The sequence below is a fragment of the Equus quagga genome, chromosome 9 (assembly GCF_021613505.1).
Source record: "Equus quagga isolate Etosha38 chromosome 9, UCLA_HA_Equagga_1.0, whole genome shotgun sequence".
In the NCBI taxonomy this organism is placed as follows: domain Eukaryota; kingdom Metazoa; phylum Chordata; class Mammalia; order Perissodactyla; family Equidae; genus Equus; species Equus quagga.
This window is the reverse complement of record NC_060275.1, coordinates 98,736,198-98,744,718: the sequence shown is the minus strand read 5'-3', so window position 1 is coordinate 98,744,718 and position 8,521 is coordinate 98,736,198.

Here is an 8,521-nt window from a genome sequence, read left to right as displayed (position 1 = left end):
GTCTTAGGTTCAGTGTTCACACAGCATGCTTTACTTTAATTGATTACTCTATGGCCAAACTTAAATTACTAATATCAGTGCTGATAGAAGAAAATGAATATTTAATAAAACATCCTTTGTATCATAGTAGCAGATTAATCTAAGTGAAAAAGGTATCATTTGTAATAAGCTTTTAAGGCTACTTTGATATCTTGAATAAACGCAAGGTTAGAGAGCTTATAAATAAAAAGAACAGGATATGTTGAAATAATTTAACAAAAAGTCTCTACAATTAACTTTGAATTATGATCCATTTAGATTTTAAAATTAAGTAATATGCTCAAATTGAGAAGAAGTGGCAATAAATTGTTTCTGGCCTCGAAATTGCAAAAGACTCATTTATCAATGGGTTATTTAAAATAAAACTATATCAACAAAAATAACAGAATGAGTAAATGGGATCATGATTAATTTAGGAACTTTATAACTGAGATTTAGAGCCCATTGATTCTTACATGTAGATAATCTGGATACAAATAATTCATGGATAATGTACATTTAATCCACCATTCATCAATCATCATCATCAACACAGCAGTTTTTGGAACAAAACTCAAATCAATGACATTAAGGAATATCACAACATAATGAAGAATTTAAAAAGTAATAATTATATAACTAAGAAAAAACCTTATATGATAAAATTGAGAGTAAAAGTACGATAATATTACAGATAAAAAGGGCAAGGCAAATTTTATGCATTCTTAAATAGTTTCTTTAACTCCCAAAAACGATTTTGTGATTGTTAACTTGTATAAATTTCTTAATCTGGAGATGTGTTACAAAAAGGAACCTTATGTACACTATAAAATCAAAAGCATGTAATACTCTAGTGGCTTATTCTGAATGCTGTACTTCACCTGGGTCTTTGGTTCCGTGGGTTTTATTCCATCATATGCTAAAACTGAAAATCAATGATTGGAAAAAAATAAATTCGCATTTTTTTCTTCCTCCATGTTCTTCCCGAAGTAACTCTATTAGGAGATGAAAACACTACCACTGAAAAGGAGAAGGTGCACACAGAGCCAGCTTCATGGGTCAGCACCCAGTGCAGCCACCCAAGACCCCAGAGTTAGAAGGATTACACACTTGGTTTAATGCTCTGGGTCGCCATCTTGAAATTCTGGAGAACTTTTGAATGAGTCGCACTGCATTTTTATTTTGCTCTATGCCTTGCAAATTCTAAATCCAGTCCTGAGTACACATAGCTATAAACAGTGTCAAAGGTGTAGGTGACATCAACGTGGGAATCTGTCCTGTCTGAGTCAAGAAGAGACTGACTGAGCATGCTGCTGGCCATGTGGCTTACATGAGCCATTCGTTTCAGGAATACTTGGAGAGAACGTGACTGTTCTCTGAAAGTCAGAATAAGCCCATAACCTTGCATTTCATTACTTTGCAATGTAGCCTGGGATCTGCTGAAGATATTCTCAGCAGGAGGTGAAGAGACCCTTCCGGAATTGACAAAAGCAATCAAATAAATAACAACAACAAAAAAACCCAGAAGGAAGCATAATATCAATATTAAATTGGGAAAATTTAAGGAGAAGTTACATTGAGTACAAAGAGGATTATTTTATAATGATAAATGCACTACCCACAGAGAACATAGAATAGTATGAACAGCAAATACTTTCAGAGTCATAAGAACATGATTAACACAGGTCTTACAATGTAAGTGGAAATCTTAACTCCTCTCTCAAAATGATATCAAGCAAGTCCATAGAAAAATCAGAAATGATATAGATTTTGAAGAACATAATTAACAAGTCTGAGTTAATAAGTTTATGCAGAAATTGAAAGTTAGACCAAGCAGACATTTAAAGAGTTCCCAGATGTCTGGCAAATGTTCACAATTTATGTTCTCAAAGTAATAAGTAAACATTAATCAATTGTCAGTAGAAAAAGACCACAGTTTCTGGCCTCAGTGCAATAACTTGAAAAATTAATAGGCTTAATACCACAAAAACCAGTAGGAAATTATAATATAGAACTCATCTAAATAGCTCTAATTGCTCTAAGAGGAAATCAAAATTACAGTGACTATTTAGAAATTAAGAACTTGTATTTGTATATTTATATATTTTATATACTTAAAGCTTTACTCAAAATATGAAAAGCTATAAATTCTTTGTCATTATAGAAATAGACACCATTCAATGAAAGCTTATTATATGTCAATTCTGTTCTACAAATATTGCACGAATGATGTATTTTAGTCTTGAATGATATTATTGTTAGCCTCATTTCACCTATGAAGAAGCTCAGGCACAGAGATGTTAAGCAACTTGCTCAAGGTCACACAGCTGTGTCAATGGAAAAGCTGTTCATGAGTTAAATCCGTGTAGGTCCATCATCTGGGCTCTTAACCTCTATGCTCTACCCCTGGTACATAATAAAATAGCTCATACTGATCACATGTTTACCACTCACCAAGCCCTGTTCTGAGTGGTTCACATGTTTTAGTGAATGAGGATTGGGAAAAAAAAAACCATGAAATTAAAGCACAGAAGGGACTTCTGTTCTTTTAATTGTAATTTCACTCTTTTAGGGCATACACTATTGCCCAATAAGTTTTAAGCTGTGAAGATCATTTTTGCTGATCTCTCTGACCCTAGCTATGTTTTCTTTTGAGGTGGGTGAGGGAGCAAGGTGCATTGGAAGTAGATGTCAATGAAAGCCTCATAGAATCAAGGGGAGACAGCAATCCTAGAACTGTAATAAGGTACATGTCAATGCATGCTGGAGAGCAGAGGTCACCAGTAAAGGCACACAACAGCTTTCATCTATTCAGGATGTCACCAACATTATCTCTGCCAGGACCATGGTCACAGCTGCCACTGCTAGAGATACCAAGGCAATTACTGCTGTCACCAATGGGATGACTCAACAACCCCAAACTCTCCCAAATCTTTAGCCAAATGTCACCAGTTTGAAAGATCCCATTTCAGAGGGTGAATGTGCTATTCGTTAAGCTTGAGTCATACATCTGGCCATAGCCACCAATGAAGTAGCTGCCCTCTCCACTTCTATAAAAGGTGTTAAGATGAGAAATATGTAATGGGCATGAGAATTCTCCTGTCAGTAACACATACATGGCAACAGAAGAGTGTTTGGCAAGTAGAATGTCCAGGTAGCCCAAAAGACATGCACAAACAACAAAAGCTCACATTTGAAAATACATGGCTGCTTGTTTGTTTCTTTTCCTGTTCCATGAGATTCACAAGAACAGAAACTATTCTATAGTTTTCATCCTTTGTTATTTAAATGATTTTTTCTTGAATTCATTAGACATTTGATAAAATCTTGCTGACATAGTTGGTGAATATTTAAATGAATGGATGAATAAATGAATAATGAAAAGAATATTCCTTTCTAGAAGTTTAGAGAACAGCTCCACCAAAGAAGCAAGACACATCAATTAGAGACATCCCAGAGTAACAGCATCTTATATGGCTTAATACATATCTTCTTTTTATACAGCCCATAATTGACCACAACATTTTATAGTTTGCCTTGACTGTCATCAAAATTTTAAAAAGTCTATTCATACTGAAATACAGCAAAAATGTTAATATATTGCTTATGTGTTGTTGACATCATGTACCATTTCCTGCAAAATGAAGAATGACAAATTGCAAATTACATGACCTGTGAAATACACTATCATTTACCACAAGCCTGCCTTCGAGGATTTTATATAGTAGGATGAATAGGCTGTCAAAAAAGGAAAGAAGTGACTTATAAAACTGTCATCTAGTTGAGTGGCATGTTTTTGTATGAACACTTTTTTTGAATAAGAACAGTTGAGTTATATATATATTTTAGTGATCATGGATACTAGCTCCAAATTGTTACAGACAAAAAGGCATGGAGAAAAGAATATCTGTTTTGAAATGTGAAGTTAGTTCCTATCTTGGTTCATGTCGTAAATATAAATGGGCTTGAATTTGTACAGGGAGTGGATTTGAAAGGAAATGTTTAAAATTATTACTCTGTTTCTTAGAATCAAATGAAGAAAGAAAATTTTTTCTTTGTGTAATTAAGAGTGGAGATGCATGAATCCATTCTTTCTAAATTACTTTTTAAATAAATTTTCAATGAAATTTACGTAACATTCAGAATTCCACATTGAGGAAAAAAAAGTAAAACTCTATGGAAAGATAAAATAGCACAAGGGGAGTATAGAAGCCACAATTTCAAATTTCTTTTGTGACCTTGTGTATAAAGTGCATACAAACAAATAACATGTAACACACTGTACTAGTATATAGCTATAGGTGGGTTTTGACTCGAAAAACTTCCTTGTTTCATAGAGATCCATGGAATTTTTACATTCGAGTTCTGCTTTAAGGAATTTACAATGAAAACCTTCAAGTTGCCTTGAGGGTGAATTAAACTAATTAATTTATTATGTTAACATTCTGAGGAAGAGATTTCACAAGTTGAAGCAGGAGAGTTCAATTTATTTATTTATTGACTCAGAAGGGTGCTCCCACCAAGTTTGAGAATTTGAATTACAAGTAAAATTGTTTTTTTGAGAACTCACTTGCCTTCCTCTTTGTTTTCGATTGCTCTGAGACCTAATAAACTCATAGACATTATTTCAACCATAAATTCTAGAATGTGATAGAATTCTTAAAATAGCCTCCAGCTTATAATGATTAATTTGTATTTTAAAATTTTACATGTGGACAGGCAATTTGGGTCCCAAATAGGACAGTGGGATTGGTGCTCGGTAGGGATGAGTGCTGGGGAGGAGGGGGCACTGTCTGGTGAGGGCCATGGGGAGCGATGTTCTGCGAACACGTTGGAAGCTGTTGGTTCTCAAGAAAATGCACACGTGGTCTCATCACCAGAGCATCAAGCACACTGGTGATCCGTGACGCATGGCCCTGGAGCTGGCATTGCAAACATTTGATTTATTGATTTATATTGGTTTATTTCTGCTTCTGTTAGTTCCATTCTTATGAAGTTCTGATTTTTTTTTTTTTATGTAGAACCGATCTATCAATTATGGGACATCGTTTTCAAGACTGCCTTTATGCTTACAGTTGCAAATAATTTGTATAATTAGTTTGACAAGAAGATTTTTTACCTTCTTCAGAAGATTACTCATTAGATCCATAGTCACATTTTTTTTTTCTCTCTTTTTTTCCTCAAATGAGGAAGGTTCTAACTACAAAGAGTATTTTGAAGTTGCTGTGTGTCTCACATTTGACCTAAATATTGCCCTTACATTTTGTTAGTCATATTCTTTCAATCTGTCTTCTCTAAATAATGCTGATTTTTCTGACAGGGTCCAGGCAGGAGATAAACCATGCTATAACTGGGGTTGGAGGGGCAGTTTACCACAAGAATTAATAGCTGATAACAGGTGAATGGAGTAAAGAATGCAATAATACCAAAGATAGAGACCAGCCACTGCTCCTAGGGATGATGTACAGTATCAAATTCCTCCCTCATCCTCACCCCTGCTACACATCCCTAAGCTGAGGTTCAGACCTACCTGGATAGGGTGTGGCTGTAGCTCACCAGATGGTGGAGAAGTTCATTTAGCTTTCAAAGGAGGATGCTAGCAAGCAGGAAACTGCCTCCTTGCGCATAGAGGAAACTCAGGGGATGCTACATTTCGGGTGGGTAGGGTGGGTGTTGAACTTTCAGGGAAACTGGCTGGAGCTCCCATTGGGATGCTGCTCAACTGAGGTCTCACAGAACTGGCTGAGAAAATGCCTGCAGGATGCACTGAGGGTTACTCCAGCTTCAGTGTCCTGAATGTGGGCTGAGCACCTTGGTTGCAAGAAGAAAAGAAGGCAGAAGGGAACCGAGAAGCCCCTTCCTCTTGCAACAACCTTGTGGTGCCCTTTACTGGCAAACCTTACTATCTTATCAGCTGGCAAAGGAGGAATGCTAACAAAAAGTAACCATTCAGGATTAGTACAAAAAGATCATTCAGGACTGAGTACTTCATCCTACGTAGTTTGAAAGTTTAATTTCAGGTTTTCCCATTGTGGAATTGTGATAAACAGCTCTATGCATAAAGGTAATGTGAACTGTTTTTAGGATTTTTCAGTGTAGTGTCTACAAAGTCAACTGTCAGGTCAAAGGGCATGCACTATTAAAGCTCTTGGAAGATTGCTGTCTTGTGTATCATTTAAAAATAGTTTCCATTTTAATCATCAGCATACATGAGTACACCACAGTCTATTAGTAAGTATGTCATATGACTAACTATTTTGTTCCAAACTTCATTTAAGCATTATCTCTCACACTTCAAGGAGGAAACATCTTGCAGTTCTGTGTGTGTGTGTGTGTGTGTTTGTGGAGCAAGAGAGACAGAAAGAGAGAGCTACAGAGAGATGCTAAGGATTGTAAAGAGAGCACGACTATATCTCATTTTTGTTTTTTAGTACATAGAATCAAAATACTAATTATTTTCTGAAAAATCTGAGTGATGCTCTAAATGATACATATAAATTTAATATAATTTATTATTTTTATTGTTTTAATTAGCTTAGATAATTATAGAGCTAACATGCAAGGTTCTTTTCAGAACTGCATGGACTAGGTTATTCTATAGCACTTAATTATAATACAATAACTCAAGAAGTTTTTCTGAAAGCACAAATTTGAGTAAATTAAAATAATTTCAAATTTTCTTTTCCTTGGATGAAAGCTTCTTTTATAGTGCAAATGTCTTTTAATTAGAAATCTACATTTGAAAATCCTATTAAAGGGAAACTCTTTTTACTGATATATGCTGGGGGGTAAATAATATTAATGCTAAATCCATATTCTTTAAGAAGAGAATAAAATAAAATGACAAGTCTTTGTTTAAGCACAAAGCTCCAATACTCTGCAATGGTCCTTTGAATGAAAATTGAGTCACATTTTCTTTATTCTAGCATCAAATCTGAGCATTTCAAGAGGTAAACAGTGATTCTTTGATGCTTTACTTCAAAGCAGCCAGAGGAAATTAATCAAATTAATCCATCCTTCTTTCTAACTGGCAACAAAAATTATTCACTGCTTTGGACTCAGGGAGTTTCACAAGACCCTAATGAGGACTGGGAAGAAAAAAAGTATTAAATGGGGTCATTAAGGAGGACATTGCAAACCATTCAACTTCTTTTTTTATGCCAGATTGGAAATGTAAATGAGTGAAGTAGGCCTCCGATGGCTTGGAAGCACTGAGAGGTACACAGCCTGCCTAATGTGGCAGCTGCGCCCCAGCACCCATGGACCATCGCCACATTGGAATTCGCAACCAGGTTTGGCAGATATTTTGATGTTTGTGGGAAAGAGTGAATTTCATATTTTAATGTGAACTCTCTCAATTTTTGAATATTGGTGTTAACAAAAAACATCCTTGTGAGCGAGAAAAAATAAAGACGCTCCTCCTTATTAAGTGAACAGAAAAAGTATTTGCTTGACCTTGGAGCTGTCTCCTCCCCAGCTATTGTAATCAAAGTCTGTAAAAGCTTTTTAAAAATATTTAAGAGACAGTTGTTCCTCATGCTAATTTTTCCTTGGGGAGCATCAAAAGAAAAATTTATTTTCTGCCAAAAGGCATTGGTTGAAGGCAAAGAAAACTTTAAGCATATAGTTAATGTAAGATTTTTTTATGTTTCCCAATAATCAAATAATCATTTCCTATTTGGTAAGGATGAAGTCTATTTAAAAGATTATTTTAAAAAGTCACCGTAGTACAGGTATTTTCTGAAACAAAGAGAGATTGCTTTCAACACATGTTTTGCCTAAACTATATGGTCTCTTTCCATGTCTCTTCAAGAACTCTAAAGGAAGTCTCCTATTTTTTCAAAACTGTAGCTGTAGGCATGACTAAATTACATCACCTCTGTAGCCAGACTCTTGGATTCTGAATCCAGTTCTGACATTTACTAGCTATTCCACCTCGTGTGTCTTACCCCAACTCCCTAAGTGCCAGTTTCCTCATTTAGAAAATAATGATCATTATGGAATCTGCCTCGCAGGCTTGTTACGAAAATTTTGTAAGGAAATCTTTAAAGCATTGAACATAACAACCGGAAAATACAAGGTGTTCCATATGTCTATTATGATGTCCTTTGAAGTCATTCTATTTCTCACTCGTTTACACGGAAATGCTGCTGTAGGTGTCAGAAGATACATTTTCCCCCCAGTTGAAACGTCACACATTTATAGCAATCAACTTCTTGGGGAAAAAAATAGTATTTTTATTCACCGCTGCATGTTTGAGATTACTCTCCCCTTTCTCTGATCTTTTTAAAATTACCATAAAATTATAAGTGGCTTTGACACTTATCTAGTTATTAGGCACAAATGGATACACAGAAGATCAGAGAGACTAACTGGTTTGCCTAGGACAGAGAAAAAAGAAGAAATGGCATAGCCAGGACCACAGCAAGATTTTTGTTTGTTTTGCCTTCATTATATCTTTCAATCTGAAAGCATTTCAGTTAAAAATATAGATATGAGAAAC